Raw genomic sequence first — 25037 nt, forward strand, 5'->3', positions numbered from 1 at the left:
TAAGCGGCAGTGCCACAAGAAAATGGTGATATCATTATTAACTCTACATATTTTGGTCTCAACGTTATGGACATGAGTGTCATCACTATCGAGATTTAATATGAACAAACCCCTCACATTGGGTGCATGACCATAAAAGATATTACTCATATAAATAGAGCAACCATTATTCTCTGACTTAAATGAGTAACCATCTTGCAATAAACAAGATCCAGATATAATGTTCATGCTCAACGCGGGCACTAAATAACAATTATTTAAGTTCGTCACTAATCCCGATGGTAAATGAAGTGAGATCGTGCTGACGGCGATCGCATGAACCTTGGAACCATTTCCCACACGCATTGTCACTTCATCCTTCGTCAGCCTTCGTTTATTCCGCAGTTCCTGTTTCGAGTTGCAAATATGAGGAGCAAAACCGGTATCAAATACCCAGGAACTACTACGAGAGTTGGTGAGGTAAACATCAATAACATGTATATCAAATATACCTTGTTTAGGATTGGCTGCCTTCTTATCAGCCAAATACTTGGGGCAGTTCCGCTTCTAGTGACCAGTCACCTTGCAATGGTAGCACAGAGTTTCCGGCTTGGGTCCAGCTTTGGGTTTCTTCGTCAGAGGGGCAACAACTTTTCCACTCTTCTTGGAGTTACTCTTCCTCCCCTTGCCGTTTTTCTTGAAACTAGTGGTCATATTGACCATCAACACTTGGTGCTCCTTATGGATTTCCGACTCTGCGACTTTCAGGATTGCAACCAGCTCGGCGAGTGACTTATTCATCCCTTGCATGTTATAGTTCAACACAAAGCCTTTGTAACTCGGCGGTAGTGACTGAAGAACTCTGTTAGTGATAGCCTCTGGCGGGAGAGCAATTCCCAGCTCAGCTAGATGGTTGGAGTACCCAGACATTCTGAGCACATCTTCACTGACAGACCCGTTCTCCTCTATTTTGCAAGCATAGGACTTATCGGAGGTCTCACACCTCTTGATCTGGGCATTCTTCTCAAAGATAAACTTCAACTCCTGGAACATCTCATATGCTCCATGACGTTCAAAACATCTTTGAAGTTCTGGTTCTAAGCCATACAAAACTACACATTGAACTAACGAGTGGTCATCCTTGCGCGTCTGCGAGACGTTCATAACTTCAGGCAATGCAAGTTGGGGTCGTTCATCACCTAGCGGTTCATCAAGGCAATGTGAATTTGGGTAGCCTGAAGGATGAGCGTCAGATTATGGGCCCAGTCAAGAAAGTTGCTTCCAACATCTTTCAACTTAGCTTTGTCTAGGAACACATTAAAATTCAGGGTTGCAACTGCGCGAGCCATTGATCTACAACATAAAATTTTGCAAAGATTACTTAGACTATGTTCAAGACAATTGAGTTTATCTAATCATACTACCAATGAACTCCCACTCAAATAGACATCCCTCTAGTCATTCGAGTGGCGCATGATCCAAATTCACTAACTCAAGTCCGATCATTATGTGAGTTGAGATTAGTTTCAATGGTGAACATCTCTATGTTGATCATATAAACTATATGATTCATGCTCGACCTTTCGGTCTCTTGTGTTCCGAGTCCATGTATGTGCATGCTAGGCTCGTCAAGTTTAACCCGAGTGTTCCACGTGTGCAACTGTTTTGCACCCGTTGTATGTGAACGTTGACTCTATCACACCCGATCATCACGTGGTGTATCAAAACGACGAACTGTCGCAACGGTGCACAGTCGGGGAGAACACAATTTTATCGTGCAATTTTAGTGAGGGATCACCTTATAATTCTACCGTCGTCCTAAGAAAAATAAGGTACATAAAAGGATTAACGTCACATGCAAATCATAAGTGACATGATGTGGCCATGAACTTGTGCTTCTCGATCTCCATCACCAAAGCACCGGCATGATCTCCATCATCACCAGCCCACACCATAATATCCAACATCATGATCTCCATCATTGTGCTGCCACCGAGGTTGTCACGCTAACTATGTTGTTACTACTAACACTACCACTAGCGATAAAGCAAAGCATCACCAAGGGCAAAAATAATTAAAGACAACCCTATGCCTCCTGCTGGTTGTCGTAGCATCGACGTGCAAGGCGATATTTAACTATTACAACATGATCATCTCATACATCCAATATATCATATCATGTATTTGGCCATATCACATTACATGCATACCCTGCAAAAAAAGTTAGACTTCCTCTAATTTGTTGTTGCAAATTTTACGTGGCTACTATGGGTATCTAGTATGATCGCATCTTACTTACACAAAGCCAACGATGATATGCAAATTGCTATTTAACCTTCTCCAAGGACCAGCTCGGTCAAATATGATTCAACTAAAGTTGAAGAAACAGCCACCCGCCAGTCATCTTTATGCAACAAGTTGCATGTTAGTCAATGAAACCTGTCTCTCGTAAGCGTACGCGTAGTGTTGGTCTGGGCCGCTTCAATCCAACAATGCCGCCGAATTAAGAAAAGACTAAGACGGTAGCAAATTGAACATCAATGCCCACAAACTCTTTTGTTTTCTACTCGCGATATCATCTACGCATGAACCTAGCTCATCATGCCACTGTTGGGGAATGTTGCATGGGAAACAAAAAATTTCCTACGCACGCGAAAGACCTATCATGGTGATGATTATCTACGAGAGGGGAGATCAGATCCACATAGCCTTGTAGATTGCTAAGCGAGAAGAATTAAGAAATTCGGTTGATGTAGTCGAACGTCTTCGCGGTCCGATCACGATCCGTCCCACGAACTCCGTCGCAATCTAGTACCGAACGGACGGCACCTCCGCGTTCAGCACACATAAAGCTTGGTGAAGATCTCCGCCTTCTTGATCCAGCAAGAGGGGCGAAGAGGTAGCTGAATTCTTCGGCAGCGCGACACTGTGACGGTGATGGTGGTGGATCTTACTCCGGCAGGGCTTCACCGTGCCGACCGAATCTAGCTACGGGGTGTCGAGGTTGTGGAGGGCAGGAGGGTTGCACTTTGGCTTGAGTGCCAAAAGCCGCTCTCCCCTCCACTATATATAGGAGGGAGGGAGGGGGCGGCGCCCTAGGGAAACCCTAGGGTTTCAGCCGACACAAGAGGGAGGAGGGAGGAGTCCTCCGATTCCACTTGGAAAGTGGACTCCTTCCTTCCCCAATTCGGGTTGGCCCCTCTCCTCGCCTTTTTTTCACTTTTGCCGACCTAGGCCCTCTTGGGCTGGCCACCAGCCCACTAGGGCTGGTGTGCCACCCTTGGTCCCCTTTTGGTCTTCTCCTGGGTGAGTGGCCCCTCCCGATAGAACTCCGGAACCCACTCATCATTCCCGGTACTTTACAGGTAATGCCCGAAAACCATCCAAATTACCATCATTGTTTATTAACTATCAAAGAAATATAAGTGACGAACATGACTTTAATTATTTTGACAAAAGACCACGCTCTAATACATATAAGTGAAGCAAAATAGCATTAATTCTACAAGTAATGGTTTTCTATATGTTGAGAAAGAGGCATGCAACTTCAAATGATATAAGTGAAGCATTAGAAGCTTTCTATAAAGCCATACTCAAAAGATATAAGTGAAGTGCAAAGAGCATTCTATAAATCAAACATGGAATTTATCATACCAACATGGTGAATTGCTAAAAGGAAAATAAAAGGCACACGACGCTCCAAGAATTTACACATAGCACGTGAACAAAACAAAAATCGAAACATACACATAGTTGTTGAAGAAGAAAGATGGGATTCCTTCCGGGGCATCCCCAAGCTTAGACACTTGAGTCTCGTTGAATAATTAATTGGGGTGTCTTGGGCATCCCCAAGCTTTATATCTGGCCTCTTCTTATTATGCTCATATCAATACCTCCTCGATCTCCAAACACTTCATCCACAAAAAACTTGACAAAACCTTAATTAGAGAGGTTAGTTCATATAACGTCAAATCTCATCATGTACTGCCATAATATTATTGTATAATTGTAATATAACATTAACCATTGTATGTTATCATGATTATATGCCCCCAAAGTAAATGGGACTCAACAAGAATACAAAACATAAGCACGCAAAGCAACTATAACAACAATATGTGAATAACATGATAGTTTGGAAAGATGTAGATCAAACGTATACTTCTGTAACCCAGAAAATTTTGAAAATTAAGAACGTGGTAAACAGTTTCTATAAAGGTTCTGTGTAACAATTTAAGATTTTTTTATGTTCCAGTAAAATATGGAAAATCAAACACTTCCGCCAAAGTTTCTGTTTTTGCATAACACATATAAAACAAGCAATTCATACATCCTAAAGGTAAATCTTAATACGTTATTTTTATAATTAAATGGATTTGCACAAGGGGATAATTTTTTTTGAAAAGTTTCATCGATCAAGATTCACAAAGTTTCCATGAGCATGACCAAAGTTCAAGGCTAGCTCCACTTCAACGGTGCTCGTCCTTCTCACTTTCACTTCTCTTTTTGAAAAAGTTTTAGGTTCTCCACTTTATTTTTGTTTTTATTTATTTTAAAATCACACAACAGAATTGTCTCCCTCGCAACGCTTTCTTTCAAGCCGTTAAGCTAGGCATATAGTGGTCAAGTAATTTATCCACCCAGATCCCAAGGTATATCAAAGCCAATTTTAATTAAAATTATTTATATTTTAGTAGTGAGGACAAAGTGATATATATCATGTAGAAACAAAGTCTAACTCTCTTCCTATGCATTGTCATGTCATAAAAGAACAATTCATGCACATCATGTAAAGGCCAATACATAACATAAGTAGTGTCTTGCATTTTTATCGCATTGGAAACATATAGAGGTGAAGATTTGGTTCCTCTCTCATAGTAATTGCAACTAGGAGGAGCAAGCACATGCATATTGTATCCATCAAAATCATCATGTGTAGTGGTAAGAGGAAACCCATCAATGTAATCCTTAATAAGTGCAAACTTCTCCGATATGGTGTAGTCGGGAGAATTCAAAAACATAATAGGACTATCGTATATGGGTGCAATAGCAACAATTTCCTTCTTAACATAAGGAACTACAAAAAGTTTATCTCCATAAGCATAATTCATAGGGCATCATGGCCACAAGCATAGCAAGCATCAAGTTCATAAAAAAAGGGATATTCAAATGAACCCAAGGGATCATAGCAATTATCATAGCATTCATCCTTCGGTAAGCATGAAGGGAAATTAAACAATGTATTAGTTGAAGAGTTACTCTCATTAGAAGACGGGAACAGGTACCTAATTCTCTCTTCCTCCTTTTGTTCATCTCTCTACTCCTCATCTTCCTCATCTAATGAGCTCACAGATTTAGGAATTTCTTCTTCCATAGATTCCTGCAAAATATTAGTCTCTTCAGAGGCAGAGGTCACTCTTTCAATAAATTCGTTAATACCGGCTTTATATTAATAATTCTCGTAGCAATATTTAAGTATGGAAAAAATTTAAGATTTGTAAGGAAGTATCATCATACTTTTGAATCAAAGAAGCAATTTCATATGCACCCTTAGAAGCAACAAATTCTTCTATTTGGTCCACACCATAGTAATCATATATACGATTAGTATAAGAAGCCAAGGTTTTATTATCATTAAATTCACATTTAAAGGGAAGGTGTAGACCCTTACTTTTAGAGAAACAAGTATAATCCCTAAAGTACTCACGTTGATCAAGCATGTATACCATTATGAAGTTGAATGATGATTTTTTTCAGGATAATCAAATCAGTAATTAATGTGTTTCACATAACCAACTTCTAGGGTTTTAGGAGGTTCCCCATCTCGATGAGTAGCAAGTATAACAATTTTGTGTGTGTTTCGTGTTCCATCTCCATAACTAAAGATATAAAACAACTAATAACAGAAAATCAAATTACTTAGCGATAAAGAAAGTAAGCACACACGAGAATATCAACACTACGCTATTTCTCCCCGGTGAAGGTGCGAGAAAAAGGTCTTGATAACCCACAAGTGTAGGGGATTGTTTGTAGCCTTTTTCGATAAGTAAGAGTGTCAAACCCAACGAGGAGATAAAGGTAGAATTAATATTCTCTCAAGTTTTGTCAACCACCAATACAACTCTACACTAGCTAACACTTACTTTAACTACAACAAGTACGAAACTACTTTGCGAAAAAGAAAATAGTAGTACTTACTAGGTGCAATAGATAGTTTTGCAAGGAAATAAAGAAAGTCTAAATAAAAGTTCGGTGTTGTTTAGACAAATATTAATTTAGCTAGTTGTTTGGTAGAAAGCTTTTTGTGTAACAGAAGAGAAACATTGTCCATAGGCAATTGAATATAACATGACATATACTTATCATATGCAATGAGGGAGAGGCATATGCTAACTCACTTTTCGTACTTGCATCATATGCACTTATGATTGCACATCTACCAAGCACCCGCAACTACTAGAAATCATTATGGTAAACCCAACCATAGCATTTAACATCAATTCCTCTTTACCCCCATACGTACACAACTCCCTTACTTGGGTGTAAGCTTTTGTCACTCTAGCCACTCACTATAAGCGATTCATGAACATATTGCAAACCCTCCAACGTTAATCCTTCACGTGTGCGTCTCACGGAAGGCACCTTAGGACAGCTCCATATCAACACACAACTCATATGAATAACATCATATCACAATTAACCTCTAGGACAAAAGAAAGTACTCAAACATCATAGGATAGAAACACATCATTGGATAACAATATATAACATTAAGCACCATGTTCAAGTAGATATTATAGCGGGGAAGAGATGGTTTACACCATGTTCAAGTAGAGATTACAACGGGGAAGATAGGGTTTACACCACTGCATAGAGGTGGAGAGAGTTGGTGGTGACGACAACGAAGTTGTTGGTGTAGATCGTTGTCATGATGGTTACCCTAGCGGCGCTCCGACGCCACCAGTGTCGGTGTCAAAACCGACAGATCTCGGGTAGGGGGTCCCAAGCTGTCGATCTTGGATCGATGAGTTGGGCGGGACGAAGGAGACTGTGTTTACCTAGGTTAGGGCCCTCTTGAGGAGGTAAAACCCTACGTCCTGATTGATTATATTGATGTTGTATGAGGATTACAGAGTTGATTTAGCTCGAGACTGTATGAGCTAAAACCCTATATGAGTCAACCTACCTATGCTGATGAAACCCTCTAGTTTATATAGACACCAGGGATCCCTAGGGTTAGATACAACTTACCTCCAGCAGGGGACAAATGCGCCAATCTAGCCTACTCAACATGGACAATACACGAGCCTTCGGAGCTTTCCTCCTTGTCCACGAGGTCGCCACGCAATCCGGTCTTCAATAATGCGGCCCATTAGGTCGGCCTGTAGGAAATGGGTCAACAGTCCGAGAACCCCTTAATCCCAAACTCCCTGAGTGGCCCCTAAGCTAGCATCCAACGCCAATGTATATGGTCTTCGGCAGCTCCTTGTATCCAGAATAATCGGCTTGCGAGGTGAGTTCCCTTCATGTTCGGCTAGTTTGGCAATTTGGTGATGTCGTGCCTTTAAAACATGCACTGCTTAATTAGAAGGCTTAAAAGCCCAAGTGTGAATAGTTCCTCATCTGACAACCTTTCTTGCAAAAGGTCGCGATAGCCAGTTATGACAAAAACTCGATTTGCGGTTCGAGGCCGCTTTCTCAAGGGCAGGTATTGACAATGAGGAGATCGTGCCTCCCGTATAACGGGATATGAGTAATGGTTTGGGTAATCCCGCGCGCGTTCACCGGGGCGGTTGTTTCAGGAAGTGGCAGGGCCTACGGCACAATAAACGGGAACCCTTGGCCTTGTGCCCCCATAAAAGGGAAAGAGATCCTCAAAGGCACCACATGCATTCCAGATTTGACCCCGTTTCCTTCAAGACCCAAGCGCCTAGATCCATTAAACTTTCCGTCCTCTCTCAGCCACACTTTCCCAAGCTCAACCATGGCCGACTCAGGCTCCCACAGAAAATGGGTGGTCTCATGCATCTCCGACCAGGATATTCGGGAGCTGAAGGACGCTTGCTATCTTTTGTCGAACATTGACCACCGCATGCCGGAGGACAGCTAGGTGGTGCCTACACCAAGACCAGGTGAAAGTGTGGTGTTCATTCCCGACTTCATACGATGACTAGGCTTCCCGCTCCACCCCTTTGTCAGGGGCCTGATTGTCTACTACGGGTTATATTTTCATGATCTTCTGCCGAAGTCATTCATGCACATCTCTGCATTCATCACCCTTTATGAGGCTTTCCTGCGGGTTCATCCGCACTTCGTCTTATGGCTCAAGACTTTCAACATCAAGCCGAAGTCAGTCAGCGGCCAACACGTCGATTGTGGCGGAGTCGTGATCAGCAAAATCCCCCGAGTTGAATGGCCGAAGGGTACTTCCATCGGCACCATCAAAGCCTGACAAAAGGTGTGGTTTTACATTTCCGAGCCTCGGGAATCAAACTAACCAGCACCGGCCGAGTTCAGATATGGATCCCACGAGAGGCTAACCTCAACAGGAATGGTCGGCCAAGGAGGAAGACGTCGGCGTGGATGCCGGTCATACTCCCTTGGAGGTATGGCCGATATTTTATTCCTTATTTAAAGCTTTAATCTTTATCAAAGATCTTAACCTTTCCCCCATCGTCCTTGTAGGGCTGGACGAAAAAGGCCGAGAAAATACACGGCCTAGCCCCATGCCCGAGGACCCTAGGTCGTCATTGCTGATCGCGATGCTGGTGGTGGCACCATACACGGCGCCGCAGAAAAAGGAGAAGAAGAAAAGGGAGACCCGTGGGGGTCTCCGCTCAAGGGTCCTCCAGATACCAAGTCCGGAGACACCCACGCTTCCTTATTCTGCGAGGAAGGGGATGTGGAGGATGGAGAGGAAAAAGATTCCCTCCAAACAAGAAAGAGGGCGGCGCCGGAGGAGGCGAAGGAGGGCTTGCCTCCCTGAGAAGACCCCGTAGAAGCAACGTTGTGCTGCCCCACGACAGCCTGGATTCCCATGTGCACTCCGGGGTCTTCGGGAGGGTTCCCCGAAGGACCCCCAGGATCAAGCTCCGACCCAAAGTTATGGAATCTGAATTATATTTAATGGAATTATACTGAGTTTTTGTTGATAAACATACACACTCCTTTCCGTTACGTAGCCTTGCCCGAGACCTCCAGACGGACCAGGTCTCAGAGGGGGGTTCACCATCGGCCGAGCTAGCGGAGAGTGGGAATGCATCTTGTACTTCTCTCCCTTAGGCATCGGACGAGGTTGCAGAGGTGATATCCCACCAGGCTCCTCCAAACATGGGGGACGAGGTGGTGATGGCCGAGGTTCATACATCGGCCATCGAAGACCGGGAGGTCCTGGTCGAGGTTCATGCCTCAGTCACAGTAACACAGTAGGATGATCCCCTCCCTACGAGGAGAGAGGAGGGGTGTGATGTGTCCGAGCTTCCTCCGGAGACATCTCTAGGGAGCTCCGATCCTCCGTCATCTTCAATGTTTCCTCCGGTGTTGCGTGTGACAGAACGGGTCGTGCCCGAGTGGCCTATAATGATGGAAGAGGCTCTATCAGGTTCATCCATCGCCGATAAACTTCACACCCTTATGGGTGCGATTCTACAAAGCATCGAGTCCATTGATAATGGACTGAAGGGAGCCTTGAGTGGTTTGCTGGCAAGCTTCAAGGCAAGACAAGTAGTGTTAGATTTATTTATAAGGTTTTACATGCCTTATAGCTATAATATCCCCCGAGCAATGGGTGAGTTGAAAAACTTACCCGTGGCACAAAAGAACTGATGGTCATGAACAAAAACAGTCCGGGGACCCCTGAACTATAACAACTCGGGAGGGTACTTCGGCTGAATGTCTCAATCCCATTAGCTCAGATGCTTATCAGTCCTTAACTTATCCCACGGGCCTTGTACTTGGTTGTGGATACCAATGCCCTTGAACTTGCCGAGCTGAAACAAAAACTCAAGGTTTCCGATGAGGAACTCAGCCGTCTTACTAGTCGGCTCGAAGAGAAGAAGGGTAAGCTTAATGCGTGCCACTAAGACTTTTGTTGTACATAATAATTTAGTGCCGTTTGGCTTTGGTTCATGACATATTGATTTGAATTATGTCAGTAGATATGGACGTGGAGTTTGAGAAACTCAAGGCCAAATTGGAGAAAGCCAAGGAGGAGGAGGCTGCTCATAAGATGGTGGCCGAGCAAACTGCAGTCAAGCTAAGCTCACTGAAGGTTGAGAGCGGGGGGCACAAGACTAGAGTAGACAAGGTCCAGCAAGATCTTCAAGATGAGAGCACTAAAAGCGAGGCCTTGGTACAAAGTTTGAGGAAAAAAGCGGCCCACCTATCCAAGATGTCCTCCGAGCTCAAAACAGAGCGAGTAAAGATGAGATTCTTCAAAGAAGAAGTGCGCCAAGCCAATAAGATTGCGGATGGTAAACCATACTTACCAATGTGCCTTTGGTGGAAACAGGTTTGCCTTTCTTACACGGCTATGGCATTCCCAAGGCGCCTTTACGAACCTCCTGCGGAATGTAGCAGACGCGGCCAAGCACTACACGACCCACTACAGGGACACTGAATACAGACTTTTCTTGGCACAATTTCAAACTCTCGAGCCTGACCCCCTTCTCGTCTATCAGATTAAGTAGCTCATGGAGTTGCACAAGATGGTGGAGCCGGCCATGAAGGACCTCTGCATCCGTCTATGGCTATAGAGCCTCTTCCGAGCAGCTACTTTGGCTTACTGCATAAGTTGTATGATGTCGTGCCTCAACTCGAGGTCCTGAAGCATTCCATTTTTATAGAGGGAGCTCGGATGGCTTTTGCGAGGACCATGATGCAGTGCCAAGGGTGAAGCCCCTTACAATGGAAATCGCACCCCGCCTCCTAGAAATGAGCACTCGCATTCCAAGCTTTACTTATGACCCGCGACAGAGGGTGCTCGGGCGATAAAAGCCTACTGTTCCAAAGATGTAATTTGTGAGTAAGAACATTGTTGTGTACCTTGGAACAATTTATTATTATGAATTTTGTCCTAGTCTAATGTACTTTGTATTATTTTGACTCCAGTTCAACCATTTAATCTGAATTTTTCCAATCGTCGGCTTCAGCCCCCATGCAGAGACTACAAAGGGTGTTTCGACATTCGTATTGCGACCCTTAGCCGATATATTGGTGCCCCGAGGCGGTAGTGTGTGAAGGGAATGAGGCAATCAGACTGTACTGCTTTAGTGCTTTCACTTAGCCTTAGAGCTTGAATTTGGGGGCTGGTTACGAGCTCCCAGTTTTTTGTGGTAGTCGGATAAACCGAATTTTGAAATATTTACCACGAGGTCTGCAAAGGTACAAACCCCTCCGTATAACACGTAATAAGACCTCAATAGGTCTTTAGTAATTAAGCTTGGATTGCATATGAGTTCTCGTTTATTATTATAATCAGTTTTCGGCTTCCTCCACTAAGGTATTTTAGGCAGGCCAGCTAGGAATACAATCACAGTGGTTCTCCCTTTACCCCTTTAGCCGAGCTAGCGGAATGTAAGGGGGTAAGCACAGGAGCGGGGCAACCCAACTATTGACCCAAGACATAATTCAGAACTAATGCATATAAAGCAATATCCAAGAAACCAAACACTTAAAAAAGTAGTGATGGGGTAGTGCTCGAGGCGGTATTTTCATCCAAGTCCCCGGTCTATTAGTCGATCGCACTCATTTTCTTTTGAACAAATTTACCCTTTGGTGCGAATGAAGAGGAAACATATATATGTAAAAATATTGTAAGAGAGTATATGCATAATATTTGCTATAATTCACGGTACCAAGGTAGCTGTTATAGGTAACTATTGTTTTGAACAACATATTTCAAAGCAACTTTTTCACCATGGCCTACTATGGGTGACTTGACATTCTAATTGCTTCCAGCTATGCCATTTCTCCTATGCTTCTTAGAAGGGAGGGGTAGTATGCTTTAAAGGTGGTTGTTGTCGGCAGACGGACCTTGAATAGAGGGTCTTGAGAAGCTGACATGCTACAGATGAGCTTGATGCTTGAGAGATCATTAATGGTATCTCGTTCTTGTCTGGGAAGACGTTTGGGCCGTAGTTTGGTTAAACCGGACATATGGACCTTGGTGGTGGATACCCACAGTTGCCCATGCTATTTTGAGAATGAAATTGTATCCATGATGGACATATCTTACAGGTGACCGGGCCATGCCGTGGGGAGCGTATGCCTATTTGTTTTGAGTCGGAGATGTCTCCTAGAGATCCGATTGAGCTCGGGCTCGCTTGCCCACCTGCCGCACCTAGATGGCTAGCTTCTGGCTTGATGCTTCATTGTTGTATTGGCATTCATCTCCCAAGGCCGCTATGTGCTCATCGGTCTGGAGGGAGCGTTCTGTATTGCCATTGACAGTGATAATTCCCTAGGTCTGGACATCTTGAGATTTAGGTAGGCGTAATGAGGCACAAACTTGAAGCGAGCGAATGATGTGCAGCCGAGTAATCCGTGGTACCTGCTGCGGAAGGGGACGATGTCGAAGATTAAGTATTAGTTGCGGAAATTTCCGGGTGAGGCAAACACAACCTCGAGCATTACCGTGCCGGAGTAGTGGGCTTGGACGCCCTGGATCACTCCTTTAAGGTAGTGTTGCTGGGTTTGATCCTTGATGGGTCTATGCCCATCTTTTTCACCGTATTTGAGTAAATCAGGTTAAGGCTACTTCCTCCATCCATAAGGACTCTAGTGAGGTGGTACACATCTATGATGCGGTCTAGGACAACGGTGGCTGACCGTCTATGATGGGTATTGGTTGGATGATCCCTACGGTCAAAGGTGATTAGGCAAGCTGACCATGGGTTGCACTTCAGGGGTATGGGTTCCACGGTGTATACCTACCAAAGAGCTTGCTTCCAATCCTTCCTTGGTATGTGATTAATGTATATCATGTTCACAGTTTTCACCTCTGCCGGAACTATTTCTAACCCCCACTGTTTGGACCATGGGGCTCTTCGTCGTCCTCGCTACGTGGGTCCTTCCTTGTTCCTTGACTGCGAGTTTGTCGTTCTGTTTAAACACCAAACAATTACGGTTGGTGTGGGTGGTGGGCTTTTTTGGGTCCCACGGATCTAGGATGGCCTTTCCATAATTTTATCTGATGAAGTTGGGACATCCCTATTCCCTTTGAAGGGTTTCTTCCACAGTCCGGGTCTGGAGCTGCCGAAGCGAGCAATTACGACTGTGCCATCAGCATCACCATTACAGTGGCGGCATTTGGTCTTGTTTTGCCTTGGCTTGCCATCCCCATCCCGAACTTTGGAGGTACCGGGGTCGTCTGTGTTGCAGCCACGCCGAGCTAGCCATTTGTCCTCTCCCGCACATAAGCGAGTCATGAGGGTAGTGAGAGCGTACATTGTTCTCAGCCTATCCTGGTTGAGCTAGCAAGCGAGCCATTCGTCTCGGATATTGTCCCTGAAGGAGGCTATTGCCTCAGCATGTGGACAATCCACAATCTGGTTCTTCTTGGTTAGGAACCTATTCCAGAATTTGTTGGTCGATTCTCCCGCATTTTGGACGATGTTGGTCAAGTCCTAGGAGTCGAGTGGTCGGATGTAGGTTCTGTGAAAATTATACATGAAGGCTTCTTCAAGCTCTTCCCAACTTCCGATAGAGTTTTTGGGTAAGCTGTTTATCCACTCCCATGCTGCCCCTTTCAGCTTTAAGGGTAGGTACTTATGGTGGGGAGGTCATCTATTCTGGCCATATGGATGTGGAGAAGGAAATATTCTATCCGCATGGTGGGGTCCGTAGTCCCGTCATATTGTTCTATGTTCACTAGTTTAAACCCATTTAGGAATTGGTGCTGCATGACCTCGTCAGTAAAGCACAGTGGGTGGGTGGCGCCTCTAACTCAGGCTATATCGTGCTGGAGATCGGCTATTGGTTGTGCACGATACGATTCCCGATCTCTGTTGCTACGGGTAAACCGAGGTCTGTCTCCATTCCATCGAGTGGGAGAGTACCTTCTAGATCCCCTGGGTTGCACATGTTCCTTTCCTTTCCTGCAGGGAGGCTCGAGTCTATACTCGGCTTCTCCGGCCACTCTCTCGTGCCCTCGAGGTGGGTGATCAGGCTGATCGTACTATGTGCACCTGGGGAACACGAGCTCCGAGGCTTCGTCATCGAACTAAGGTAGCACGCGCCACCGAGCGTAGCTTTTGTTTTGATTCGGCCACTCGGTACCATATCCTTCTTTGGCTGCTAGTACTTTCCTCCATCTATTGTTGATTGTAACTTCTTCGGCTTGGAGGCACTGTTGTTTCGCGTGGAGGTTGCGGGCGGGAGCTATGAGCTGCTACTTGAACCGTTCCTGACCCTCATGGTCCTCGGGAACTGTGAAGTCTTCTGCCTCCAAGCTGTCCTTCGCGTCGTCTGGAGGGAGGTAGTTGTCACCGTCTAAATCATCAGGGTCACCGGGATCGACTAGCCCTCGGGCTTGTTTGGGTCCTCCGATGGCTGCTCGGGAGCACCGAAGTTACCGGGATCCTCTGGGGTTGTGCTTTCCCTGGTGCCCTGTATGGTCTCCCTTCCCTTGTTTGCCTTAGCTTGTTTACGTCCCTCCGTCATTTTGATGACCTCTCCATGGAGTTATTGCCATTTTGTGGTATGGGGATGATCGCCATTGCCCTTTGGTGTGTCCACCTTGTAGACATTGTAGGTGGAGTTGCAGTCCACCGCCCGGTATTCACAAGGGCGGGATCATCGGTCTCATAATCCATGTCTTCAAGGTCCTCGGAAGCGTAATCCAACATGTCAGTTAAGTCTTCGACGGTGGGTGGTGGGTGGTAGGTTGGCCCTAAAAGTCCTAATAATTCACATGTTGACCGGTCCTAGTATAGGTCGGGTTGAGGCCGTCCACGATTTTCAATGACTGGATCTGGTCGAGTGTCTAGTTTAACATCGAGAGGGTGTCCTAATCGATCTCTTGATGGTTTTCATAGTTGACCGCCATAGCTTCCGCGAGGGACGCGTGCTTGACAATAACTGCTTGATGTTACCTGGGTGCCGAGGTCAGATCTGGGCTCGAAGCGAGTTCTGCGACAAAGAAGGAATTAACGTCAGGTCGGGCAAGAGACCCGAAGGCAAGGCTTCGGGATTTTGGAGCTCATCGAACGAAACCATGATCTTGGCGGGGAAAAAAATCACCCCGGGAGTTAGTGGAGAAATCGAGGTTCACGAACCTTATCTCCTGACCAGGGACGAAGCCTCCGATCAGGTAGGCACACAGCGTGAAGTTGCCAAACGTGAGTACCTACCCGGGGATGAAGATGTCACCATTGTTGATTCAGTCGCTTATGATTAAGTGGGCCATCAATCCTTTCGGTGATCCTACAATGGAACTGTCAATGAAAGCACTAATGTTGGTGTCAAAACAGGAAATCTCGGGTAGGGGTTCCCGAGGTGTGGACCTTGGATCGATGGGTTGCGACGGATGAAGGAGATGGTGATTACCCAGGTTCGGGCCCTCTTGAGGAGGTAAAACACTACATCATGCTTGATTATATTGATGGTGAATGAGGATTAGGAAGTTGATCTACCTCGAGATTGTATGAGCTAAAACCCTAGATGGGTCGACCTGCCTATGCCGATGAAACCCTATGGTTTATATAGACACCATGGATCCCCAGGGTTACATAAAACCAACCTCCAGCCAGGGAAGGATGCAACGATCTAGCCTACTCAACTTGGACTACACGCCAGTCTTCGGAGCTTTCCTCCTTGTCCACGAGGTCATCACGTAGTCCGGTCTTCAATAATGCAGCCCATTAGGTAGGCCTATAAGGTTCCATTGAACGATGATAGTGTGGGCTCCACCTTCACCAATGGTGCCGACCTCCCTTCGGAGTAAGAGGGCGCGCTCATCGCCTTCCTCAGGACCACGCAAATGTGTTCACATTGAAGGCGAATGATCTAACCGGGGTGCCGAGGCACGTGATCGAGCATCACGTGGAGGTGTGCCCCAATGCATGCCACGTCAAGGAGAAGGTGCGGCACGAAGTGGCGGAAAAGCAGCACTTCATCATGCAGGAAGAGCAGAAGCTGCAAGAGGCCGGGGTTATTCACGAGGTGCGCCACCCGGAGTGGCTTGCTAAAACCGTCATCATCCCCAAGAAGAATGGCAAGGACCAGATGTGCGTCGACTTCACCATCCTCAACAAGGCTTGCCCGTTGGACCCTTTCCCGCTCCCACGCATTGACCAGATCATAGACTCTATCGCCCGCTGCGATTTATTGTTCTTCTTGGATGCGTTTTGGGCTACCATCACATCAAGATGTCCAGGAAAGATGTGGAGAAAACAGCCTTCGTCTCCCCTTGTGGGTTGTACTACTATGTGAGCATGCCCTTCGGCTTGAAGAGCATCGGTGCCACATTCCAGCCGCTAATGCAGATTGCACTGGGGCCCCAGCTTGGGAGGAACACCGAGGCCTATGTCGATGACATCGTGGTCAAGACGTGTGAGCCCAGGATGCTCATCGAGGACGTGAAGGAAACTTTCGTCAATCTATGAAAGGTCAACCTCATGCTCAACCTCGACAAGTGTGTCTTTTGGGTCCCCTCCGGCAAGCTCGAGGCTTCCTTGTGTCACATCATGGGATACATGCAAACCCAGAGAAGGTCAAGGTCATCAAGCACATGCACCCTCCCCGAACCCTCAAGGAAATTTAGATGCTGGCGGTGTGCCTAGCCTCCCTTGGGCACTTCATCTCCAAGTTCGGCGAGCAGGCATTGCCGTTCTTCAAGATGATGAAGAGGTCAACCCATTCGCATGGACCCCTGAGGTTGACGCGGTCTTCACGAACCTCAAGCGGTAGCTCACGATCTCTATCATCATGGTCGCGCCGCGGCCTTGCAAGCGCGTGCTGCTGTACCCACCAACCACCCCTGTGATGGCCAGCGCGGCTCTCGTGGTGGAGCGGGAAGGCCGTGCCCGCCCCAAGAAGCAGCCTACGACCATCTCGTAAGAGTCGCAGGAGCCTGTGTAGGCTCCGTCGGGCACCAGCACGGGAGCCCCTCGGGAGGCCGACCCCGCTCTAGGGAGCATCCCTTCTCAGGAGGTCACCCTCCCCCTACGGAGCGCCTCACCTCGAGAGACTGCCTCGTCATAGAGAGCTGCCGAGACCTACAATGTCGCTCCTTCGGAAGTCCCCGCGGCTTCGCCCCGTGAGCCGCTCGACAGGTGCGATGAAGACACCATGGTCGCAAGGCACGTGGATCACCCCGTGTACTATGTGAGTATATTACAGAGGGATGCGCACGAGCACTATCCCATGCAACAGAAACTCCTCCTCGCGCTCCTCGTCACCTCCACGAAGATGCAACACTACTTCCAGGTGCACCCTATCAAGGTTATCTCTACCTACTCCTTGGAGGAGATCCCGCACAGCCCTAACACCGTTAGCAGGGTCGCCGAGTGGAACATCGAGTTGCAAGCCTTTGAGGTGGAGTTCTGCACCACCAGGGACATCAAGGGTGTGGCCGTGGTGAACTTCATCACGAGGTGGACGGACCCAAGCGAAGAAGAGCCTCGCGAGGGTGAGTCCACCCTGCCGACGGACCAAGCACCTTGCGGCTGGGCATGCGCTTTGACGGCGCCTTCTCCATGCAGGGCGCAGGGGTTGGTGTGGTGCTCACTTCATTGAAGGGCGACAAGCTCTACTACACGGTCCCATTGTACTTCAAGCACAACATGAATGTTTCCAACTGTCGGATTTTGGGCTCCACAAAACCCTAAAGATTCAAACTCAGGGGTATGTACGAAGTTCCCCCACTGGCTCGCCTCACCAAGCCCGCTACTCGCTGAGAATGGCAAGGAACTCACTCGATGGTGAGGAAGACACATAACACGTCAGTTTACCCAAGTTCAGGCCGCTGAGAAGCGTAATACCCTACTCCTGCTTTGGTGGATTGCCTCTCATGGAGGTTGGTGGACGAACTAGTACAGTGCTCAAGAGCCTCCGGAGGCTGGGCAGCTTTGTGTGGAGCTAGTGGGTGAATGAATGAATAGCCCCTCCTCTACGAAGCAACTTGTCCTCTATATATTGTGGCGGCCCCGGTCCTCTTCCCTTATCGTTTCAGCAGGAAGGGATCCCACAATGGCCAATTTTGAAGGGGAACAGGTGAACATGCTCCCCCTACCCAAACGTGGTCTTCGCCTGCAAAGTGACTGTCAGCGCAACAGGGTCGGGTCCACGGATGATGCCCGTCCTGCAAGCGAGTGGTGACGGCTTTGTTACACCAGAAGGGAAACCTTTGAAAGATGCCCTGGGAACCCCGGTACGCCCTTTCCTCCTTTGCACTCAAGGGGAAACTGCTCCGCCCTGCTGCCTGCTGCTCGCCTGTCCTTCGTACGCAACATCCCTAAGTCCTGAGGCTGGGCCTCGTCTTGGAATATCCATCGTTCCAGAGGGGTCCTGAGGAGGCCCCTTGTGGGTCTTGAAGCTCCTCCTCCTTGCGAGGTCCTTTCCTTAAGGGGTGTCGGGCCTGTTGGTTTTGGTCGATGAAGTGGGCCATAGGCAGGCAGGTCTGGGTACCCCCATTCCCAGAACACTGACACCTACAACATTGCTGAGTACGAGGGCCTGATCGCCGACCTCAACACCGCCTCGGTTCTTGGCGTCAAGCGCCTCATTGTGAAGGGCGATTCCTAGATCCTCCTCAACTTCTCCAACAAGAAGTACACACCCTAGGACGATCACATAGCGTCCTTCCTAGAGGATGTATGCAAGCTTGAGAAACAATCCCTTGGTTTGGAGTTGCAACTCATTCTTCGCAACACCAACCAGGAGGCTGACAACATTGCTAAGCGGTTGTTGCGCCGGGAGTCCCAACAACGTGGCGTCTTTGAGGAGTAGCTCCTAAAACAGTTGTCCGTGCTGCCCACCGTCAGCACTGCGCTGCTGCCTGAAGGGCTGCCGCCCGCCACAATGACGGGGCTGCGGGACTATGGCCCAGCCTCATGGGATCGGCTGCTGCTAGCACTGGAGCGTCAAGAGGGCGATTGGATCACCGAGCTCAAGGCCTACCTGACCAACAGTGACATCCACACAAAGGACGAGGGGGCGGAGCGCGTCGTCCGACAAGCTACTGCCTATTTCCCACAGGATGGGGAGCTGTACCGCAAGTGGGCCAATGGCGTCTTGCTGCGGTGCATCTCGAAACAGCAAGGGTGCAAGCTGCTTGCCGACATCCACGGAGGGGACTGCGGGCACCACTCCTCATCACTCACCCATGTTGGCAAGGCATTCCGTTGCGGCTTCTACTGGCCCATGGCGCTTCACGACGCCGCTGAGTTGGTCCAGTCCCATGAGACATGCCAGTTCCACGCCAAGCAGATCCACCAACCCCCGCACGGGCTGCACACGATTCCATTGTTCTGGCTTTTTTCGGTGAGGGGGCTAGACACCGTGGGCCCCTTCCCCTGCGCGACCGGTGGGTACCGCTACCTCTACGTCGTTGCCGACAGGTTTACTAAGTGGATGGAAGTCAAGGTCGTCTGCACCATCCTAGCTGGATCGGCCGTCAAGTTCATCTAGGGCCTCGTACACCGCTTCAGCCTCCCCAACATCATCATTACTGACAACGGGTCACAATTCATGAGCAGTCTTTTTATATCATATTATGCCAATCTCGGTACGCACATATGCTACGCCTCTATGGCGCACCAGCGCAACAACGACTAGGCTAAGCGCACCAACGCCGAGATCCTCAAGGGCCTCAAGACCAGGAGCTTCAAGAAGAAGCTCGAGGCTTGCGGAAAGGGCTGGCTTGACAAGCTGGAGTCCATGATGTGGTCCATCCGCACCATTGCGACCAAGCCCACCGGCGAGACCAGCATCTTCCTTGTCTACGGGGTAAGGTGGTCGTCCGCAAGGATCTCAAGTAAGGTTACCCACAGGTATTGGCGTTTGATGAGGTGCATCAAGCCAACTCGTGGGAAGCCGACCTCCTGCTCCTCGAGGAGGCCCGCTGCTGGGCCGCCCTTCGCGCCTCAAGAAACCAGTAGGCCCTGCGGCGTTACCACAGCCATCACGTCCGCCCCCATACCTTCGAAGATGGAGACCTTGTCCTGAGGCGGGTCCTCTCCAGGGAGGGCCTTCAGAAGCTCTCCCCCATGTGGGAGGGCCCCTTCAGGATCGCCCATGGCCCCTGGCCTGGCACCGCACGCCTGGAGACTGAGTGTGGGAACATGGTGGCCAATGCATGGAACATTCAGCATCTCTGGAGGTTCTACCCATGACACTCTCACATAATAATGAGTGTGTTGCATACGCTCGTGGCCTCCTATGTGTAACCCCACGATGAGACACGTCGTGGCCGCGGTGGAGGGCCCGTCCCATGCCCAAGTGGAAGTGACTATGCTCAGCGCTGGCGGAATGACTATCGAACTGCGACTATGCCCATGCCATACTAGAAGCCCTTGCATCGCGCCTAGGAACGATCGAAGAAGATGTCTCGCAAGCCACAACTAAGACTTCTTTTAGGTTGACACGTGCTAGATCTGGCAGCCACATTTACTTTCTAGGTGGACCTATGCCTGGGTACGACAACCGGTTTTCCTTCTTCCCTTTTTGACTTGCAAGAAACTCACCAGGCTAACTTGTGCTAGACACGGCACCCGTACCTCCCCTTTTGGGCTTGTGAACGAGTTTGTCTCTAGTTTTAATAAATATCTAGCTCTTCTGGTTTTCATGGAGTTTCATTAGTTTTCTATTTTCTCACCACGTACGCTCGCCACCTCCCTATTGAATGTCACGTGAGCGGGGGCTGGGGCACGGTGCCTGCATCCGGGATACATGCTTCATTCATGGGCGTGTCAGGATCCATCTATAAGTCTATTCCCGCGTGCACCACCTTGCCAAGGCCTTAGCACCTAACTTCCTCGTGTGATGCACAAAAGAGAGTCAACAAGCGTATGTTGTGCCCCTGAAGTGCGGCACCTCACGTTAATGCGCACCTAGAAGGAGGGCACATGACGAAGAACGACCTATACAGCATATGCCTCGGGATGGCCCCGACGTGCCCCGGGCACCCTCGCATAGGTTGTGCCCCTGAAGTGCGGCCCTACATAGGTGCTCGCATCCTGGTTACCCGGTGGTATCCAAGCCCCGCATATGGGCTACACATTGAACAACACAAGGAAGGAAATAGCAAGACAGACATCAGAACTCATACAAAAACAAACATTCATGATATGGGCAGGAAGTTCAAGCAAAAGTTGTTGGCTTTACGCCTCAGCGGTATTACAAGCCGACGGGGCCACGGGGTAGGGGAGACCTCGAGGGACGCGCAACTCTCATCGTCATCGTCATCATCCCCATACTTTTCGGTTTCATCACCGCCTTCATCGACCGCATGCCCTTCGGCACCCCTAACCCTCAAAGCAGTCGGGGGCGAACTGCACACTTAGTGCATCGACATGGTCCTTCACCACCTTCCCGAAGGTGCCGTTGCTCGTCTATGAGATGGGGGCCATTGCGTCCTCGAAATTGAAGTAAGGATTAGTGTCGAAGAGGTTGCTGAAGGCACGCATCATTGCCTGGGACCAAAGATCATGACTTTCTTCCTCTATCAGGCCCTCGTTTCTCAGGCATCTGCTTGAAGCCATTCCATTACCTTGGTGAAGAAGTCAAGGTAACCGGCTTCGTCTGGGTCGAGAGGGCTGGGTACGCTTCCCCTCCAGATGAAACCCAGTGCTCCCGCGCGCGCTGCTCGAGGCCTTGGAACAACTTCGACCGGTGGAGTTGAAGCCCCTGGGTCTCTCTCGCTTGGTCGGTCGCCCGCTCCATGAGGGAAGCAGCGCTGCTCGCTTTCCCTTAGAGCTACGCTAGCTCGGCCACGACGACGGCCTGAGCCCGAAGTGCAGCCTCCTCCCGGCCTCCTGCAAGTGTAAGGGCCTCCTTGAGACCGTCTATCTCGCGCTACATCTGTGAGCGCCGAGCCGTGAAGCGACTCTCTTGCAGTTGCAACCTATTTCTGTAATCCTCGCGGGCCCGCTCGACCCGCCCGTGAGCGTCCCCTCGGATCTTTTCTCTTTGTTGGGTGTAGGTGACATTGGCGTTGGCAACCTCCCAGTCCAAAGCCTCCGGCCTCTCGTTCTCCCAGCAAAGCTCCCACGACCCCAAAGTTAGCTGCTCATCGAGTACCCGGAGGTCTACCTCGCAAAGGGCGAGCTCGCACACTTCGTCCACCTGTGAAGTTGTTGTTCACGCTTGGGAAACCTCGCGGCCCCAGACTGCCTTGTTAGCCTCGTCAAAGGCACACTCGCACGCCTCCCTCGCCATGGCTATGGACACTTCGGTCTTTGCACACGCCTCCTCGTGTTTGCGAAGGCTCAGTTTGACAGCCACGTCAAGTTGATGCCACCCGCGAGCCAGGCGGAGTCCTACCTTGGTGAAGCGTGTGTCAATGTCCCGAAACTCTACCCGAAGCTTACTCACCATGTTTGAGGTGTTCCTCAGGAGGTCGTCGCGGACCTAGGTCCGAGAGGCCACGAGCTCCACGGCCCAGTCTGACTCGTTCCCAATACTTCCGCTCCCGGGAAGGGAACCGAAAGCTCTGGCCCGATCCATTGCGGGCTGGGAGCTGGTTGTCGCTTGCCCCGCCCTACCAGGGTTGGGGCGGCATGCGCATTGGTTGAAGGCCCCATATCAGCGCATTGCTCACACGGTAGTCCGACATGCCTGGGCCACTCCCCCAGCCCCGGCTGACTGCAAGAAGCGACGCAGCAGGCAAGGGGGCTTGTTGACCATCTTGTTCATCGGAAGTATGGACAAAGCAGGGATCAGTCACACCTAACCTGAAGAGCGGAAGCAAGGAAAATGGAGGGGTGGCACTCACTCGTCCTTGGCGGCCCATCTCCTTGTCTTCAACACCTTTGGTAGGGCCCCAGCGCTGCCCTCGGGTCAGGCCGGAGACATAGGCCCGCCACCCCGTGTTACCATGACTGGGGGCTCCGGGCCCGTCAAAGCCCCCAGCTCGGAAGCGACGGGGATAGGTGCGTCCTGCGGCCCCTTGTAGCCTCCAGGAAGCGGCCCGTGCTGATCGAAGTGGGGCATCGCTGGGCAAATTCTCCCCCGTTCTAGTACTTGTACGAGGGGTGCCCCCTATGGGGGAGGTTGCCGACGACTTTGCTGAGTAGGACCTGGAGCACCCCATCGAGCGTGTCGACCAGCACGCGCCCCAGATGGAGCAGCATGGGATCGTTTGGCCCCAAAAAAGGTCCACATCGGGCGGGGGTGACGTGGAAGCGGGGCAATACTTTGCGTGAGGAACTCCCTCACGATCAGCGCAACGGTTACCCCCGCTTCCCTCAAGGTCTCCAAGCTCCCCCGCACCATGACAACCTCAGTTCATTGAGTCGCACATGCTCCCACCTAGAGCTCGGTGCCGCTGGAAGGGACAGGGTCAGCAGCAAGGGGTTGTACTTCCCTGCGTTCATGAACACCCACTGACACCTGAAACCATCGGCAAAGTGATCGATCTCCATGTTGATGCACTCACCCGTCGTTGCGTCCGCAGCCTAGAAGGACGCGCCCCTGGAGCACTGGCCGGGCATGGTCTGCTCGAGGGAGAAGAAGTGCTGAAGCATCGCCATCAAAGGAGGGATGCCAAGAAACGACTCGTAGAGGAAGGCAAAGGACGAGAGGAAAAGAATGGACCTCAGGTCAAGGTGCAGCGCTTGAATCTAGTAATGCACGAGCAGGACGTTGACAAACTCCAAGAATGGGGGAAGCAAGGCGGAGAAGAGCGTCGGGTGGTGAAGAGCGATGGAGGTTGCTGACAGCTCGGCGAGGGGAGCCCAGGGCGACAAGATCCTGGTTGGCCCCCATACGCTCGAGCCCGCCGTAACCATGGGTAGGATCTTATCGAGCCCTTCACGATTAAGCATCGTGAACCTACCCAAGACAGGTTCTGATGCCTGGCGTCCCTCTTCCTTTGCCATTCCCTCATCCTCCTTGATCGGAGGAGTGTGGTGGTGCTGTGAGATCAGGCCGAGCGATCACCCGACGGAGGAGAACAGTCTTACGCAATAAGGAAGCCGCAGAGAGGCGGCACAGGGCAAGGGTGAGCAATGACGGGGCAACTGTGCATGCACGCTTTATGTCCGCTCACGACAGTTACAAAGGCGTCGTGGGGAGCAGCAAGGGCACCCCACGACTGATTGATTGCCACATCGCGCGGGGCCCGCACGCGGTTGCAGCCCACGTCACCTTGCTCCTCTCATCGGGAGGAGTTGTGCCCAACACCGGCCCAAGGGTTACTGTCGGGCCCCTCAGATCGGGGGTGCCCAGTCTCGTTAGCCTGCGACCCTAGGTGCGGCATGGTCGTTCCGACCAAGCTCAGTCCGTCAGTGGGCTAAAATAGGAAGACCCTCGTGAGGGAAGCTGTGAGGATCATCATCAAGGATAGCAAAGGGACGCTTGCTACGGGGGAACGCCTTGAGGCTACCCCCCAAGGCCCTTGAGGGGCGGATTCGCCGAGGGCATCACGGTAGGGCCTCACGGCCCTACACCTTCGCATGGGTGATGCAGGCTTCACATGCGGTGCCAAGGGAGTGCCAGCGGGCATGGACAGAGAAGCTCCCCCCTTTCATGCTCAGGGAGTCGATCGAGATGTTGGAAATATGCCCTACAGGCAATAATAAATTTGATATTATTATATTTCTTTGTTCATTATAATCGTTTATTATCCATGCTAGAATTTTATTGAGTGGAAACTCAAATACACGTGTGGATACATAGACAACACACTGTCCCTAGTGAGCCTCTAGTTCACTAGCTCGTTGATCAAAGATGGTCAAGGTTTCCTGGCCATAGACAAGTGTTGTCACTTGATAACGGGATCACATCATTAGGAGAATGATCTGATGGACAAGACCCAAACTATGAACGTAGCATAGGTTCGTGTCAGTTTATTTGTACTGTTTTCTACATGTCAACGTATCTGTTCCTATGACCATGAG

Source organism: Hordeum vulgare, chromosome 6H (genome assembly GCF_904849725.1).
Source record: "Hordeum vulgare subsp. vulgare chromosome 6H, MorexV3_pseudomolecules_assembly, whole genome shotgun sequence".
Lineage (NCBI taxonomy): Eukaryota > Viridiplantae > Streptophyta > Magnoliopsida > Poales > Poaceae > Hordeum > Hordeum vulgare.